Source organism: Schistocerca americana, chromosome 3, assembly GCF_021461395.2.
Source record: "Schistocerca americana isolate TAMUIC-IGC-003095 chromosome 3, iqSchAmer2.1, whole genome shotgun sequence".
NCBI lineage: Eukaryota > Metazoa > Arthropoda > Insecta > Orthoptera > Acrididae > Schistocerca > Schistocerca americana.
The window spans coordinates 487,677,194-487,697,264 of NC_060121.1; positions in this window are offsets into that span (position 1 = coordinate 487,677,194).

Here is a 20,071-nt window from a genome sequence, read left to right on the forward strand (position 1 = left end):
CGGTCGCGCGGTTCCAGACTGAAGCGCCTAGAACCGCTCGGCCACACCGCCCGGCCTGCTGAATTCACTAGTAACATCAGATTCACTGTAGCACGTCACACATCCTTGATACAAAGCAGAATCAAAAACAGTACTGGCGAACAGTAACAGAATTAAAACAAACAAGAAACATATATTCATAATTTTAGAACTTAATACTATTTAATATGTACGTATAGATATGACGCATAGTTATAAATTTGTTCACAACGAATCGAATTTTCAACTTTAGTGTATGTTTTAATTTGAAAAATGCGACAACGGTGCTTTTTTTTTTTTTTTTTTTTTTTTTTTTTTTTTTTTTGCAATTTAGTCGCTATCTCTTACGTTACCTCGACAGTACAGTTCGTCATCAAAGGCTTCTAATGGCTTTGGTAACGATCTTCCATCATACAGAAGTCTTGGTAAAAGACGTTTTCCCTGTTCGGCACTTGTGACTCCCAAATTTACAAGAAAGAAATCAAGGGGGAAACGCTAAAAGTTGATTTTAGCTGCCATTCTACACCCCATGTTCCTGCAGCTGCCGAACAGAATATTCGTAATGGAAACATAATTATCTCTTCTGTTGCCCAAAAAGCTGTTCACATTTGCATGGTGAGAGGACCAGCAGCTAATCTGATATTTATGATTTTGGTATCAATGGTTAGATCATCAGTTTTCTTATTTCTGGTCCAACAAATGTACCTTCTTTCAGCTTTGCTTCACTCAGTCTAGGAAATTTTCTTTCAAGTGGTTGAAGGCCTGACAGGAAAAAAAGCCAGAAAACTCTTACGTGTTGGAACAATTTGAAAGGTAGATTTGGATTCTGCACACCAAAAAATATACTAATTTATATGTAACATCACAGGTGCAGAATGGCTGTTGACTAAAGTAGACAATGTTTGAAAATATAACGTAATTGGAATGATAAAGGAATCTACTCACCAAGTGGCGACAGCAGAAAACACAGGCAAAATATATGGAAATACCCAAGCTTTCGTAGGTAGTGGCTCCTTCTTCTGGCGGAAAGGTTGAAGGGAAAGGAAGAAGGATGATTCAGAATGACTGTCGATGTTTAGGAAATGGGAGAAGTTACCGAAAAGACGACCGGAACCCGGGGTCAGTGTGAATGCGTTAGACAGTCGTTGAACATTAGTGTTTCGCTAGTCTGGTGTTGCGAGATCTAAATCCAGAGTGGCGCGACCTCTGAATCTGCAATACAGGCTGTAGGTCAGGGGTGCGCAGGATACGTGGCGTGCCTCCGATGGCGTGCAGGCCGGCGCTCGTTTGTCTGCACGCTTCCAGCCCAGTAGGATGGACAGGTACAGGTCTGCTTCTTACTGCCCATAATCCCCTATCGTCATTTTTTATCTCGCCCTTCTTTCTTGCAGTGTCTTTACGTTCTATACATGGACAACACCAAGATACCCATATGATAGCTAGTAGGGGTAGAAGGGGGCGGGGGGGGGGGGTGGTTGGTAGACAATGGGCTTGGAGTACTTCCACTATTTTGGAAGACGAATGGCTACCTGTAAGTAGACGTAAATCAGTTCCAGTTCCGACCCTCTTAAAAACCTGACGCACCTGTTTACACTATATCTTTTTCTTGCCGTTATAGCTGGGAGGCCGGGGAGCCATTGGATACCGCTTTCTTCTTGCGTCTTTCATCACGTAATAGGTACACACGTACTGCGAAAGATACGAAATTTCTTAGAGGATTAAAACTGTTCACCAGAAAAGGATTCAAAGCTCCTCGCGAAGAAGCGCTGTTATAGACTGAGCTATCAAGGGTCAGGATAGCACGGTTGGTAAAATTAGTGTTCACGAAGGGTGTTCCTAGCCTGGCACACACTTTCAATCACCTAGTGTGATTCACTTTCATTACTGATAATCGATAATCGAAGCAACGGCGATCGCAGCGCCTAGCAACAAACTATTTCACTTTAACCGAAATTTATATCATGTGTATTCCAATTCTTTTCTTATTCGTAAGACACATTTGTAATATCAGTACAACATTGTCTATTGCTTGCTGATTCCATAGATACCAAACACCACTAAATTATATTCTAGGATAGCTGTGAGAAGTTTATTTTTCGAATTTAGATAGCAGATCATACCATATTTAGCTAGTATGAATTGACCATAATATTATAATATTTTTCAGAGGGACCTACTTATTTGGCTAATTCTAGAACTGTATCACATATTTACGAGGAATATTGTGATACAACAATAAAATTCAATTGAACGACTGTTTTGAGAAGTAATGACGATTTAACTGATGCTGGAGGACAAAATACATGTCTTACAAATACGACTGTAATCCCAAAGCTTCAGCTTAAGTAATACTATTAAAATATGCGTACTCCCAAAATCTACGACTAGTTTTGGCGTCAAGACGAAAATTCGTGGAAGATGAGATGTAATAGATCAAATCTCAGTTGATGTAAATTTTGAAAAAAATTATTTTATTTTATTTAGCAGAGGTGGCGGAAAGTATCACGGCTCTAACAGCAGACCAAAGTATGGCTGCTACCTCCTTAATATACATTCATAAAAATTTAATGCGCACAGGATAAACTGTTTTAAGTCAATATCGGCATCAATTGAAGTATAGCTTAATTCTATTTTTAATTTCACACTTCGGGGAAAATGAGTTTCGATATCGCAGAAATTAGAGAGGAAATACCCTACGTCTTATCTTTTTTACATTTTGTGACGTATTTCTGTAGGCCGCATCCCATTTTTGATGCATTTTGGGCCACACCGTGTACTCTACAAAGGCACTAAGTGAAATCTCCTAAAATTCGAAAAAGGCGACTGCTTACTGAGGTCTTTATCTTAAACGTGACTTCCCGTGTATTCAACACAATTCTGTATCGGAGTGCCATACACTATCCTTAAAATATTGATACCGGTGTTTGCCTGCAGAGATATCTGCATAGACGGTAGCCTATGTGTTTAGCACCTGCTGTTCCAGATCATGAAAAATACCTTAAAGAAGGCGAAACGCATTGTTGGCAAAATGTAAAATAATGAAGCCTGTTTTTTAGCCAAGGCCATTTTACTCTTCAAAACACTTTAGACATGTAGAGAATAGATGGTTTTCAAATGTGGTGCTACAGAAGAATGCTGAAGATCAAATGGGGAGGTCACATAATTAATGAGGAGATACTGAACAGAATAGGGGAGACAATAAATTTGTGGCACAGCTTGACTAAAAGAAGGGATTGGTTGATAGAACATATTCTGAGACTTCAGAGGATCGCCAGTTTAGTGTTGAAGGGAAGGGTGTGTGTGTGGGGAGGGGACTGTAAAATGAGACTGAGAGATGAACGCAGCAAGCGGATTCAGAAGGTTGTAAGTTTCACTAATCATTCGGAGAAGAAAAGTCTTGCACAGGATACAGTAGCGTGGAGAGATTCATCAAATCAGTCTTTGGAATGAAGACCACAACTACAACAACTCCGATTTTGTGACTTCATGTCCTGTAAAGTGGTTTAGAAGAAAAGCCTACAAACAGGTTTTAGAGAGATACAAAAAGACAGTTCAGACTGATGTAGTGGTAAGTCATGTAGACGTATAACACTTTTATTTCTGTGAATGCCATCCAAATGTAGGCTTGCAATAATATATAAGCATGTCAGATGTCTGTTGTTACTCTGAAATTGGTGTTTATTGTGTTTCCGAAATACGATGGGTACAGTGTTATGAAGACATGATATACCAGTATTTATGTTGTACATAGAAAAACGTGTTATCACATGTGAAGTCTGTGCCCAGAAACCTAAAATTGACTGCCGCCAATTTATTTTATCGCATTACATTGATGAAACCGCAAGTTGGATTTGTGGCATCTTTTAATGGCGCTCAGACTACGTTTTTACCAAACCCAAACATAGAAAACGTCACACTAGATAGTTTTGAAACATCGTACAGTCTGATGCAGATTGGAAGATTTATTTTCTGTAACAAAGTTGACAATAATCATGGTTTCACTATGTCTCAAATGAACATTTTCGCTGAGGTGACAACATTTCGCATGTCTGTACACACGTAAAAGCTTTTCGCTGAGGGGAAACTAAATCATCACTGTGGGAGTTTACTACTGGAGGTTAAATTACAACCTGAAAATTTTTTCGTTCTAACATTGCTTTTTATAACTGTAACAGTGCTAACATGATACCAAAAAAAGTCATCTCTGGAAAGTTCCAGGAAAAGCCGAGTAGATCACACATGTTTTGATGAAGTTTTCCTAGACACCAGTCTTAAAGAACACGTGAAGTACATATTTAAATGTTGGTAATCTAAATATAGTTATGAAATTTTAACAAATGGGACTGATTAAAAGTTTAACCCGTCTATATTTTTTTAATTTATTTGCTTTTTTCCACATCTCTCCTTTCGAGAGGTAATGGTAGGTTATGACATGAAAGTGAAACTCATTTTGTCATTGTCACCTAACTACCATCTGTAGTATATTTTCTTTCTTAATTTTGCAATCTGGATTATTATTATTTTAGAATCTTTTCAAACGCATATGAAGACTTTCTAGGATTCATTGGACATCACCACTGGGATCCATGTATGGCTACAGACGCACTATGTTTCCTTGAGGACAATTTGGTAGTTTGGTGACTTGTTAGCTTTTTGAGTGATGCTTTCCATATTATTATTCATGTCCCTATATGCTCATGCCATGTGCGTACTGCAGTTAGTAATGTTACTGTGTTTGTATAATAATTTTCAAATATTTCATGCTTTTTACTATTACTCGTGACGTTTGCATTATACTTTTTTGGATTTATATAGCATATTGATGGTATGCGTTGGTGGCCTTGTAGATAAATATAATCTTACGGTTCTGTCAGCAGTTATGTGCATCACTTAGAGAGCTATTTCTATGAAATGTAGCCATGTGTAGACAAAAAAATGGTTCAAATGGCTCTGAGCACTATGGGACTTAACTTCTGAGGTCATCAGTCCCCTAGAACTTAGAACTACTTAAACCTAACTAACCTAAGGGGATCACATACATCTATGCCCGAGGCAGGATTCGAACCTGCGACCGTAGCGGTCGCACGGTTCCAGACTGAAGTGCCTAGAACCGCTCGGCCACACCGACCGGCCATGTGTAGACACCTCTCTGATATACTATTGTATATGTGACCTTCTAAGATTGGAGTAAAGTTCATGTGTGGTACATGTGGCTTTTACTTATGGTCATTTTGAGAGTTCTATTTTCCTATAACAAAAATGAACCTTTAGCGTTGGTCACAACCACTCAGCTATGATACACCTGATTACTTCATTAAAATGAGCCTCTTTCACCTCCGCAAGTTGCTTGGTCCGTGATTCTTCAGTAGAAGCCATGTGCTTAGTATTGTGATTTATTTGTCTCATACTTTACTTAAGAACCTGATCAGGGCGCAGGCATCGCCTAAAAATACATGATATTATTCCACTGACAGAAAATACAGCTAAAGGGCGACGCCGGTGATATAAGGGAAGTAGTGACTTACATTTGTACTCTTCATTTACTGTTTCAAACGCGGACCCTCGTTACAGTAGCATTGTAAAGTAAGTAGAAAAGGAATTACACGTAATAATTAGTGATATAATTTTGCAGAATATGCTAGACGTATACAGTATTGGTGGAAGAAATTTGTTCATGGAAAAAAGTTTCTTCCTTTATAAATAAAACGTTTGTTGTCCTTTAACCTCTAATTCCGGTAATTGTAGCACTTTCCAAGGGACACATATCTGATTACGCCGAAAAAGAGTTGTAAACGATGACGAACTTCAGTTGTATTACAATTTATTTGTAAAGCAGGTTATTGATATTTAAAATATGGGTGGTTTTAATAATGATTATTAGTTCTGTAGTAATTAATGCAATTATAACAACAACATCAACCTTATTAATATTGAAATGAGTGCATTTCCCACATTATGACGCTGTCAAATTGGTGCAATGTTATACTAATGGAAAAGGCTGGTAACAACAGCGAAATAAAAATAGTATGAAATAAAACAAAATTGAAAAACTGGCAAAGAAAGAAAAATATCAGGTAAATGTGAGAAGTAGGAAGAAAATTTAAGACAGTTAATTCTGACAGAAAGGAAAGAATGAGCGACAAGGAAAGCTATTACAGTATAATAAATAGTATAGACATACTGTTTAGCTGTTGCACAGAGGGAAGACTGCATCGAAACTGTGTGGTAAAAAGACGTGGGAAGGTTCTGGATGTGATGCCAACAGCTAGTCACTACTCCGTGAACCCTTAAATCTGCAGTGACAAGTCTAGGCACTGTCTCTGCGAAGATCTGGAATCGCTGAGATACTGATTAGCGAATTTTTGCAACACTAATCACCATTATTCTCGTGCGGTTTGTGGTGGGTTGGATCAAGCGTACCCGCAAGTGCTCCATTGGGTAAATATCGGGTGACCTGGAAGAAAGTGGGGACGACGGCAGTATGGTCATCGAGCGACCTGCGTACACATAAATAATGGTAAAATGTTGCTTTCTGCGATTGAAACCTTGCATTTCTATTAGGATAAAGCAAGATAGGAGTGCATATGGCCTGCTAGAATATCCTCATAACGAACCGTACGAACTTTGTCAAAAGAATTCGTTACAAAGTTTGCTTTGGGCGTTAATAAGTTTTATCATTGCTACTTCCTAAATTCTGTAACTACATTTCGATTTTTAGTTTCAGGGATGGTATCTCACAATCTCACTTTCACGGCTCGGTATTGAGCTAAGCGAAGAGATGTTAACTGCTGAAAATAAAACAAAATAAAATCTCCATTCCGCACATTTCAAAACACTGACATTTTACTACTGGGGAAAACGCATCAAAGAAAATTTAGAAACAATTGATACAAAAAGTTCACTTTGGACGGTCACAGTTATTTTACTTGCACTTCAGAGCTTTAAACATCCATCTTCAGGTGCTTTTATGAGAGTTAATATGGAAGACATTTGTTGTGTTTACATGTTGTCAGGTGTAGTTTTCCGAACTGATATGATATGTACGGAGACTATTCGTATTTAAGTCCTGGTTTGTCGAGAAAAGGACACCATAGTGAAAATGAAAAACTTTTTATTTGCAGCAGATATAGCTTATAGCTATACATATGTAGTGTCGCGGAATAGTAAAGAGTTGGAAACGTGGAATATTGTCAAAGTTTCGTTGCCTATGCCGAGAGCCAGAGGCAGTAGGTTAGCCAAGAGGTAAGAGGATTGCTCATGTATCGGAATGTGTCATCACGCAGGGGCAGTGGCCTGGTTACACACAACAGGCGAGAGAGAATTACTTAGCACATGGGTCTGTGTTAGACGGACACTTTCGTAGAGAGTAAGACAGAGGTATAGCGTCAGCTGTACTGCATTTCATAATTTCACGTAAGTCTGCCGTAACAGCATGTAAATCTGTCACAAAAACACCTAAGGGGCGAGTACGACAAATAAATCAGCAGTTTAAGTGGAACGAATGTGTTCATTACAAACGAGCATGACGTCAGAACGTCGCTCGTGCTTCCTTTAAATACGCCAGCTCTGATAGCAACATGGCACTCGCAGTTAGACTTGCAGTTAGATGTGTACTGGGTCGCTGCGTAGCGCTCAGCTTGGTGATCGACATGTTGATCTTTATTAAGGAGATGTTGCAGTAAGGGCGGCCCATCCAGCAGCAGACGTGAGGGGACAGTACCAGCTCTGGTCCTCTCTGCTGCCGCTGTCTATCATCAACCCAGGATTAGCAGACATAGCGGCAGACTCGCTCGCCGCCGATGCTGACCACATCAGTGAGCCGTCGTCGAGATCATGCGGGGCTTAGGCCCTGTGCATTCGCCTTCACAACCGGGTGAGCCGACGACGCTGGGGCACTGCAGCCTGTTCCGTTCGTCCACCGCGGGCAAGCCACCAGGAGGAGCAGCGAAGAAGACGGGTTGGGATAGAGTGCACTCCGCACTAAGATAACGCTTCTCGTGCCGACAGCGCCGGGACTCCAACCCGGAGCCTCCTACGCGCAGCGGCCTGCTGTCCGCCGCCGAGCTGGCCGGCCAGCCGGGCGCCGCCAGCCACGCGCGGCCGAAGTAAGGGCATTCCACCGCTACGTCACAGCACGCGGCGCTGCGCTAGCAAGACTGGTGCGGCCCGGAGCTGGTGTCATCGCTCCGAGTCAGCGAGGACTCGGGGAAGGTCGTTGGTATCACCAAGCTCAACCAGCCTGTGTTACACGGGCCACATTGTACTCGGCAGGAATAAAGGTGCCATGAATTAATAATGTTTCTTTGGCGTTTCTGACGCGTCCACAGTCATTTCCTAGCATCCTGACAACTGGAGAGGTCACTGCTCGGCTTCCAGTCCACCGTAGGCGACCGGGACCACCGGGGCGCCTACACATAAGCACCGCTCTGACTTAGACATTTTCACAGCATTGTACAAACTTTCCAACATCTTCGTCATAGAACCAGCAACCTGTGCTGTTCACCAATTAAGTACGCTGGTCTGCTGCTCGTTGCCTTTGTCAAAATGTTGTCTTCGGTTCCAGGTCTGGGCTGTATAGTGCGTGATCAAACACTTCCCATCTAATACGCTGCATGAGCGTCGTCATCGCCCCTGCAATGCGCGACCGATAACTGTGGTAAAGAAGGGAATGCATGACTACAACATTATGTGGCTGCATGAAAACAGGCGAAATGTGTAAGCAGGCACTCATCCTTGACGAAAGAAACTATTTTCTAAGATCTTTAAATGCTCAGTACGTGCTCAGAAATGAAAAGAGCAAGGTGATGCGGTCGTTAGGCATACTACAGACACTGAGCAAAGATTCATGGTATTTTCAGTGTTGTTTCTATTTCGTGACCTATCGGACCTTAATAAATGAATAGCTGTCGTTTGTGCCATGGTCACACAGCACACTCATTTCGTGTTATCAGACCATAAATAATGCTTCTTATCCGTTGCATTTGCTTTCTTTGCATGTACCGGCACAACATGACATCAAAAACGACTGTATTTTTCCTCTTCATTAAAGCTGATGTTTCAGTGTTAAAAAGGTTGTTTATTAAAACTATTTACACAGTTTACATTCTTACATATACAGAATGTAGCGATTTTCAGTGTCGCAGTATTGTAAAATTGAGTTTATATTTTGCTTTCACCCATGGAAAAAAGCGTTCATAACGTTGCAATGTGTCACGAAAACAAAGTAAACAATAAAATAAATCGTAAGAGGATAAAAACGCGTGAAATACAAATATGTGGCATCCGTCTATCCTCGAGGGATATGGGTGCGCAGTACTTGGTTCAGGGTCTGCAACGTCTGCTGCGGCTGCGAAGCACCACTCGAGAGTGGCAGTCCCTAGTGTAATGTCCATACTGCAGTTTTGGCAAGGGAAACGTGAGGAATTGGAACTGAAGCCGCTCTCCCTTTCCGTCTTGTCCTCTTCCTGACCTGTTCTTATGCGCGTTCGTCTTCTGCAAGTTTAACCCCATTTCGCACAGTTAGTCGCCACTTGACACGGTCATCACCAGTTACTTTCCCAGCGATTGGGCTTAACAGTGGCCTTGGTCAGATCTCTCTTGTAGACATCCTTGAAGAAAAGGTGCGGTCGTCCCACTGGCTTCATATCCTCCTAAGTTCTCCCTTCAGTAGTTCTTTCGGTATTCGCTCAGGATCCATGCACCTGACATGCCACAGAGAGCTTAGAAGTCGGTGGCTTAGGAATGCATGAAAGATGACTGTGCCTGCGACCTGTAAGTCTTTGGTGTTGGGTGCTCTATCCTTCCAAGAGATCTGAAATATCCTCTGGGGAAAGCAGAGATGAAAGCAGTTCAATCGAGATTGGGGTTTAGCAAGAGTTGTCAGTGTCTCACAACTATGGAGAAGGGTGCTGATAACACAAGCGTTGTATAAGTATAATTTGGATTTTATTGTGAACAGACCATTGTTCCCTACTCTGATTTTCAATCTAGACAAGGCAGATTATTTTTTAGACAACATAGTTGTATGGAGATAACAGCGATTAATTTACTTATAATCAATTATTCAAAATGAAAGTCACAATCGCATTATTTATTTTGCCGCCAACCGGTTTCAACCCGCGATGGAGTCATCTTCAGAGTAATTTACACTTTAAAGTTACAATATCAGTAAGTAATCATGTACGTCATCTACAAGCAATTAGTCAAAGTTACGTAAATATACAAATTTTTTTACCCATGTGGTCGCTCGCTGGAGTTGTCACCCTGCCTGTGCACGGTTGGTAACTATGCACGGTTGGTTCTCTGCATGAGCTTAAATAACGGCTAACAACACGTGGGCAGACGGTAACGCCCTCCACGGTGACCAACAGTAGTTACATGCTTAAGCAAGATATCGTAAATTTTTAAGTTTGTTCCAGTTGTAATATAAAACATAATAAATAATAAATAATAATTGTAACTAATTAAATCTCGAGAAATTTACAATTATTTAAAATTCGGGTAACTGTTGTCCCATTCATTTTTCACTCAATTGTGGATAGAGTAGAGCCCTCTAACCTTTGTGGTAGAGACGCCGTTGCCATGGGCGGTAGTATATATCAAGCGCCCCCTATCCTGTATGGATTGACAACAACATGGGGGGTGAATCGTTATGGTACTCCGTTACCATAACAACGAACGCCGCGCAAAGATGATATTACAGCAGACGACATACGAAGCGGCTACCATGACGACAGCGTCCCAAAACCCGTTGGTCACCGTGGAGGGCGTTACCGTCTGCCCACGTGTTATTGGCCGTTATTTAAGCTCATGCAGATAAGCAACCATGCATAGTTACCAACCGTGCACAGGCAGGGTGCCGTCTCCAGCGAGCGACCAAATGGGTATAAAAATCTGTTTATTTATATAACTTTGACTAATTGCTTGTAGATTATGTACATGATTGCTTACTAATATTATAACTTTACAGTGTAAATAGCTGGCCGGACGGAATGGCCGTGCGGTTCTAGGCGCTACAGTCTGGAACCGAGCGACCGCTACGGTCGCAGGTTCGAATCCTACCTCGGACATGGATGTGTGTCATGTCCTTAGATTTAATTAGTTCAAAGTTCTAGGCGACTGATGACCTCAGAAGTTAAGTCGCATAGTGCTCAGAGCCATTTGAACCATTTTTTTGTATATTGCTCTGAAGATGACCCCATCGCGGGTTGAAACCGGTTGGCGGAAAAATAAATAATGTGATTGTAACTGTCATTTTGAATAATTAACGACAGATTATGCTTTAGCGATTCCGTTATTACTCCCAGTGTCCACAGACAAGTTGCTACGTATTGTACATCCCTAGTAAAGAAAGTCATCAAATACCTGTAGAAAATTGCCATCAATGCTGATGGATGAAAGGTTTGTTGTGTCCTGGGCAGTGCCCTTAATCTTTTGGAGATTGATGTTAGTACCAAATTTTTCACATGCATGTGGTGATTTGTTAATAAGATACTGCAGCTCATCTTATGTGTTTCCTACACTAATTGCATCGTCTGCATGTAACAACTCACAAATAACAACTGTCTCTATTTTTGGTCTTGCCCTTAAGGCGGGCGATGTTGAAAACATTTCCGTCAGACTTAGTATGAGTAGTACGAGTGAGCACGACGAAAATAGATTGATATTAGTCTGCAGTGTTGTGTCATCAGAATATGCTATTAAGATCAGAACATCCATTCGGAGAACCTTTCGTGCTGACATCACGTTCTATTCCACACTGTTGCTGATCCGCGTGAATGCAGCCAGTTTAAACTAATTGCAGAATGTATTGACGTTCCGTCCCGTCAACTGTGAGACGAGCGTCGGCCTAAACAGTTACGTGAAGAACGAGAAGAGGAAGCAGACTTGAGCGAGGACGAGCGTGCTCCCGATGTTCGCCTGCTGTCGGCTCGGGCGCACCGCGCCGCACTGCGCTACCTGCAGCCGGCGGCTCCGACACGCAATCCGGAAGGCCTGCTCCTCACCCAGCCGGGCACGCTACGCCACGCCACGAAATGCCGCGCTGCCAGATTTGCGTGGCCTGCAGTCGCCGCCCTCCGCCGTGTAATGATAGACCCCGCGGGCACGAGCGTTGGCGGGTCTCCCTGTATGCCACCACCGGTCACCGCGGATTCTGCTGCCGCTCCATTTCTACCCGAGGCGGGAGCCGGCCCGCCCTTTAATAGCGACTTTTCAGGCAGCGAGACGGGCGCAAAATGCGCCATTAAGTCCGCGGAGCACCTCATTAACACTCGGTTCTGGTGAGCAGATACCCGGCCTCGGCGTCCGCGACTGCGCTACCCCTTGCCGCAAACCGTCAGCTCCGGTTTGTGGTCCCCACTCACTGCGAGTTTCGAATGAGTTAGCACCTTAACTATCGCCACTGTGCTCCCCAACAACATCCTCTACCACTAAGTAGGAAGCTAATGATCATTACAGGTAAATGATAACTTAATGGTGGAGCACTACCAACTTGGACAAGGGGTTATTTTGTCATTTCAAGTATTGGAATTTACCGTCACTGAAATAGTTTTCAAGTAATTGCATCATTTGTACTTATTATTGTTTGTATTCTCAAAGGCATTCACTTCCGTATATTACTGAACTCATATGTGATATGTGATACCTGAACCTATTTTAACTTCAATATTAGTAGCTATTTGATTATCGTAATACACACAAGTTATAAGAATGAAAGCTGAACTTCTTGAGCACTGCTTCTGTAATATTGTAAGTAGGCTGTTTAGGTTTTTATGTTGGTAACGCCACGTAGCGCTCTGTATGAAAATCACCGACTGTGCTGTGTGCAGTCTGTGGCTGGTTTGCATTGTTGAAATATTTGCTATTGTAGTGTTGGGCATTTGGATGTGAACAGCGCGTAGCGTTGCCCAGTTGGAGGTGAGCCGCCAGCAGTGGTGGATGTGGGGAGTGAGATGGCAGAATTTTGAGAGCGTTCGAGCTGGACGTGTGTCCATCAGAAAGAGTAAATTTGTAATACTGTATATCATGAACTGATATATATATATATATGTATATATACATATGACTTTTGAACACCATTAAGGTAAATACGTTGTTTGATCTCCATCAAAATCTTTCATATGCCAACTATGCATATCAGTAGTTAGAATCTTTATTTAGTTGGCAGTAGTGGCGCTCGCTGTATTGCAGTAGTTCGAGTAACGAAGATTTTTGTGAGGTAAGTGATTCATGAAAGGTGTAGGTTATTGTTAGTCACGGCCATTCTTTTGTAGGGATTATTGAAAGTCAGATTGCGTTATACTAAAAATATTGTGTGTCAGTTTAGAGTTCATCAGAATAAGTAAAGAGAGATATGTCTGAGTACGTTCAGTTTTGCTCAGCTGTTTGAAAATCAAATAACGTAAGAGGTTTATCAGCACAGTAATTCATTAATTTTTGTAAGGGGATGCTTCAATATGAAATTTAAATCTGATTCAGCTTTTAGAATGGGGAGCCAGAAATTAGTGTGCTGGTAGACTCGGATATAAGCTGAACATTTTAGTCACAAAGCAATATTACATACGCTGTTAGCTACATAACGCATGAAATTATTAACACTGTTATTTCAATAAGAAGAACCTTTAAAGTGAATGCCTTAACTGTTCCCTTAGTAATTGCACTTTGATCAAGCTTTAATTACTCTGTTAAGAAAATTAGTGGAGTATCTCAAAACTTGAACTCATTCAATAATTATGTACTTTACAATTGCACGAAGTTTATTAAGTTTTGTTAAGGAAGATAACTGTTTTTCAGTTTAGGAAAATAGGACACTGGAAATTATCGCAGCACTTGGGATACGATCATGTACAGATAAAAAGCTAAACATAAAATTCGGTCGGTCAACACAAAGTTTACAGAATACAAAAGAGAAACCACGTAACTGGTTCATACAATTATACAGTACTCAACTGGTTATTTGAGATGAATGTGGTGGCATGTGCTATTTAAAAAAGCAGTAGCTCTGAAAATTCTCTTCTTAATGTCGGATTTTCGTAGTATAGAACAAGCCACGAACAATAAACCAAATTACGTCTACATCCGAGGCAATGTTATCTGACCTTGCGGTTCTTCTCACCTCGTCCAGTTCGCAAGATGCGCACACTTTGCCTGCTAGGAACCGACTGACTCATGCCACATAGGAGCCTTGCAGTTCGACCGCCAGATCCACCTTTTCTATTCTCGCCTAGCAGTTTCGTTGCGGAGCCGGTCCGCAACCGACCACAGCCAAAAGCCAGCTAGACTCGGGCTATCCGAACACGCTTCCCGTCCAAACCAAACTCTGACACGTCGCACACTGCAGATGTAGTGTCCCCCGTCCATTATTTTCACTGTTCGTAGCGTCACGTGATTCCGGCTATACGTCGAACGAAGAGTGCATCTGCACTAAAGGTGTCATTGCCTATCGTCAAGGAGCATATGTTTATATATTTGATGTCTGTTCTTTCAGACGGGTCCGAAAGAACAGACATCACACGTATGAACTAAGTATGTGTGTTATATTAGAACAAACAAGCCCTCGGTCACAAATACTAACTCAAAATTGACCAGGTTTCAACGCTACTATGAGCATCGTCTTCAGAACATATTAGGTATATAATACACTAATAAAATTAATGTTTGTACTGACTGGAAAGAGATGCAGTACTTACAAGTCACATTTTTTAAAAAATCTAAGCCGTAAAGGTGACATCATGAATAGTTGTAAATTAGATGGCGAACCGCTCTGCTCGTACTTGAGTGAACAAGGGTTGCAACATGGAGTCTTGTTGCAACCCTTGTTCACTCAAGTACGAGCAGCTCTTAGTTTAATTCTGAAGACGACGCTCATAGTTACGTCGAAACCTGGTCAATTTTGACTTAATATTTGTGACCGAGGGCTTATTTCTTCTAATATAATTCTGACACGGACACTGAACCTTAGCAGCTATGTTCAAAGTAAGTATGTGTGTGTGATTGTGTATTGGACCGGGGACCTAGAAACGATAGAGAGGAGTCGCCCGCCGTAGTCCTCAGAGGTCCACAACCCCACAACAGGCCACAGCAGTCCACCAACCCCACCGCCACCCCACACCGAACCCAGGAGTATTGTGCAGTTCGGCCCCCATTGGAAGACCCCCCCCCCCCTTCCCCCCCTCCCCCGGGAAAGTCTCATACCTGACGAGTGTAACCGCAAATGATAGAGTATTTATGGTGTACGCATACTTGGAGACAGTGTTTGCACAGCAATCGCCTACATAGTGTGAGGTGGAATAAGGGTAGCCATCCCGCATTCGCCGAGGCACATGGAAAACCTTAAAAACCATCCACAGGCTGGCCTGACCTGCACATCGGACGTCGTCACTAATCCGCCGGGCGGATTCGTGCCGGGGACCGGCACGCCTTCCCGCTCGGAAACCAGCGCAATAGACCGCGCGGCTAGCCGGGCGGGCACTGTGCACTAAGTACTTTATTTATTCCAATGTGAATTAAACTCTGACACATGCGAAAGCATCTAGTAACTTCCGTGTTCTTTGCTACTCACTTTACTAAACGATTAATCTATATAAATCCTGTATCCTGTATCTTGTGTAAAAAAAGGCAGAAACCTTTTCGGTGGGGGTAAGTGGGATGTGGCATAGTCTTGGCAATTGTGCCAAGGGCTAAGAATCTTCTCTGTACTCTTCTGAGCACGACAGCGCGCTCGTAGCAATGCTGTCTGATTTCGATACCTAGAGACGTACTGGCGTGGCTAAGTGTTGTTATTCATAAGTTAAAATTCATCCGAAGTTTCTGTCTCCATTCCTACAAAACAATGGTTCCCAACCTTTATAACTATGGGAACCACATGTTATGGAGATAAAAGCTTTTGTGTGTGTGTGTCATCAGTAAAACATGCTGTAGAAGAGCATTGAGAAATATTATCTTTTTGTAAAGAGAAGACGTTTATTATACTCATTTAACAGTGGCAACTACATAAAACAACATCTACACCTCATTGGGATCTTATTCGTCTTTGTCACCCACGAATCATTTACCTAGATTAAAACTGTTTCATTTCAGACTCAAATCACTATTTATATTCAGTTCAGTCCAGTACATATTTTTCAAAAAACGTAGAGTTGAAAAGGCTCGTTCATATTGACAGTCTGTCGAGAACTCCATCAAGTGTCTCAGTGACCTGTAATTCAGCAATATCTCCATGGGGACTGAGAGAACTAATAATTAATGTCCCAGGTTCAGTTCGCATATCGGCCATCCAGATACCGTTTTCTGCCGTCACCTAGGTTACGACATGCATATACCAGGCTGACTGCTTCCTTCCCCTCCTGTAGTACGATATCCAAGCAAAGCTCCGGGTCGCATAATGTTAGCTGTGGACGGGACGGCCGGCCGGAGTGGCCGAGCCGTTCTAGGCGCTACAGTCTGGAACCGCGCGACTTCTACGGTCGCAAGTTCGAATCCTGCCTCGGGCATGGATGTGTGTGATGTTCTTAGGTTAGTTAGATTTAAGTAGTTCTAAGTTCTAGGGGACTGATGACCACAGCAATTAAGTCCCATAGTGCTCAGAGCCATTTGAACCATTTTGACGGGACGCAAGTCACGCACCGTCCTTCTTTCTTCTCGTCTCAGAATAATAAATGAGCGAACTTCGACGGAGTCATTCTTCTGAACAGCTGTGTCCAAAGCTACCAACTCGACAGATTACGACAGGACTGTGACTGTTATGTGTTTACGCCGTGAGAAGCCAACCAATCCGGTACGCCGTCCCTGTAACGCATCTGTAGCAGTGTAGACTTCCAGCCTCCTGGTGGCACACGATACGGTGATTTTTAACATTAAAAAAATGCAAAGTTTTCACCGCTAATTTTATCCTGTACTCGATGACTTTAACGACTTAAAAACGGAATCCTGGAAGCTCCCGATAATTTCTATCTTGTCTTGGACTAGAACTCCGGGCCAATTGCCTGCCGTTGTGGCCGAGCAGTTCTAGGCGCTTCAGTCTGGAACCGCGTGACTGCTACGGTCGCAGGTTCGAATCCTGCCTCGGGCATGGATGTGTGTGTGATGTCCTTAGGTTAGTTAGGTTTAAGTAGTTCTAAGTTCTAGGGAACTGATGACCTTAGATGTTAATTTCCATAGTGCTCAGAGCCATTTAACCATCTGAACCAGGCCAATTGTCACGCTGCCCATGATTCAGTGGTTCGGAACCACTGATATAGAAGATAGAAATCGGATGATAGTTCCTGTAACATCCCTTATTTTCCATAGCATCAGTAAGAAAGAGCGTAACCTGTGGCGTACCTGTGTCTGTGTGTGTGTGTGTGTGTGTGTGTTGCTCCATTGTTAGCGCGTGCTTCGCTGCGTGACGATAAGGGAAGCAGCACATCGAGCGCCACGGTATCGGCAGGCTGGCTGGCGGTCTCGGCTCGTTTGTCCCTGGGCCTGGTCGGTCTGGTCCCGTGCAGTGACGGCAGACAAATCACGCGGCCAGAGGCTGGCCTGACGGATGGCCCCACGCGGCGCGCAATTCGTCGCCAGACGAGGGAAACGCATCGCCGCTAATAGGACGCCGCGCAGCACCGCGCCCCGCAGCTGGCTACATTTCGCATGCCGTCACAAGCACAGCCGCAGAAGTCAAGCACAGCCGCGCCATAGCGGTTTGCAATGCGATCAACGAAACACGTTTCAAAACAGCCACTCTGCCTGTCACAAACGAGCGGCGTGAGTACCAGGCGATGAGGGTACCACTGGGTCTTAAGGCATCGCAGTAAAGCACAGAAAATTACTAACGAGTGCAGCGCCAGCGAAACTCTCTCCTCGTGTGATATACTACATAACGTGAAAGTTAAACAAATAAATTACTAGTTTTCTCCTAGTTTGGAGAGCAATGATCCCGCAACTGTCGATTCAATTAAAGATGAGCCTCTCCATTCGCTTAATTAGAAGTTCTTCAATCCACATTCGAAGTTGAGCAACTGTCGCGGCTTTTCATTTAAAGAACGAAACATCCTGGGCATACAGCAACACAGGTACCTGGAATACAAATTACACTACTGGCCATTTAATTGCTACACCAAGAAGAAATGCAAATTCATTAGACAAATATATTATACTAGATCTGACATGTGATTACATTTTCAAGCAGTTTGGGTGCATAGATCCTGAGAAATCAGTACCCAGAACAACCACCTCTGGCCGTAATAACGGCCTTGATACGCCTGGGCATCGAGTCAAACAGAGCTTCGATGGCGTGTACAGATACAGCTGCCCATGCAGCTCCAGCACGATACCACATTTCATTAAGAGTAGTGACTGGCGTATTGTGACGAGCCAGTTGCTCTGCTACCATTGCCCAGGCGTTTTCAATTGGTGAGACATCTGGAGAATGTGCTAGCCACGGCAGCAGCCGAACATTTTCTGTATCCAGAAAGGCCCGTACAGGACCTGCAACATGCGGTCGTGCATTATCCTGCTGAAATGTAGAATTTCGCAGCGAAAATGAAGGGTAGAGCCACGGGTCCTAACACATCTGTAATGTAACGTCCACTGTTCAAAGTGCCGTCAATGTGAACAAGAGGTGACCGACACGTGTAACCAATGGCACCCTATACGATCACGCCGCGTGATACGCCCGTATGGCGATGACGAATACACGCTTCCAATGTGCGTTCATCACGATGTCGCCAAACACGGATGCATCCATTATGATGCTGTAAAAAGAACCTGGATTCATCCGAAAAAATGACGTTTTGCCATTCGTGCACCCAGGTTCGTCGTTGAGTACACCATCGCAGGCGCTCCTGTCTGTGATGTAACTTCAAGGGTAATCGCAGGCATGGTCTCCGAGCTGACGGTCCATGCTGCTGCAAACGTCGTCGAACTGTTCGTGCAGATGGTTGTTGTCTTGCTAACGTCCCCATCTGATGCCTCAGGGATCAAGACGTGGCTGCACGATCCGTTACAGCCATGCGCATAAGATGCCTGTCATCTCGATTGCTAGTAATACGAGGCCGTTGGGATCCAGCACGGCGTTCCGTATTACCCTCCTGAACCCACCGATTCCATATTCTGCTAACAGTCATTGGATCTCGACCAACGCGAGCACCAATGTCCTATATTCTAGAACCGTTTAGTTCAAAATGATGGAAGTAGAAGAATTATGGATAAAGTTTAGACCAATAGCAAATATTGCTCAGGAAAAGGATGCGCCGAGCAAGTGGATTAAGAACGGATGATACCGTGGTTTAGTAACAAAATTCGGAAAACTCCCAGAAAGCAGAGCGTTGCACTGTCGGTTAAAAAATGAAAGCAGAAATGTCAACAGGTAAAAGTTAGTGGAAATTCCTGTGCTTACAAAAAGTTCGATTCGCAAAATATACAACAACTCCCATTGTCATACATTAGCGAAAAAATTTGCCTAAAATCGGTGAGAATTCACAGCAACAATCTGGGTGAAGTTGCGCTACGAATCTTATAGACGAAAGAGCACGTAAGCAGTTGTTAGCTTCTCATTTAGACAATGAATTGACGTCACTTAATTCCATTGTGGGGAAGGCAGGTGAATTACGGGTAAAGCTTAAACGGACTGTAAATCGTGAGCTGGAGCAATACTTGCCTATTAAATGGATTAACGAGGAAAAGAGCTATCGTGGATTACCAATGAAATTCGGAAACTGGTGAGGAAGCAAACGTTTTTGCACTCTAGGTTCAAAAGAGAATGCGCAAATGATGACAGGCAAAGGTTAGTGGAGAATTTACGTTTGTAAAAAGGTATATGCTCGAAACATACACAACACCGAGCGAGGTGGCGCAGTGGATAGCACAGTGGACTCGCATTCTGGAGGACGACGGTTCAATCCCGTGTCCGGCCATCCTGATTCAGCTTTTCCGTGATTTCCCTACATCGCTCCAGGCAAATGCCGGGATGGTTCCTTTGAAAGGGCACGGCCGACTTCCTTCCCCGTTCTTCCCCAATCCGACGAGACCGATGACCTCTCTGTCGGGTCTCCTCCCCCAAAACAACCCAACCCGA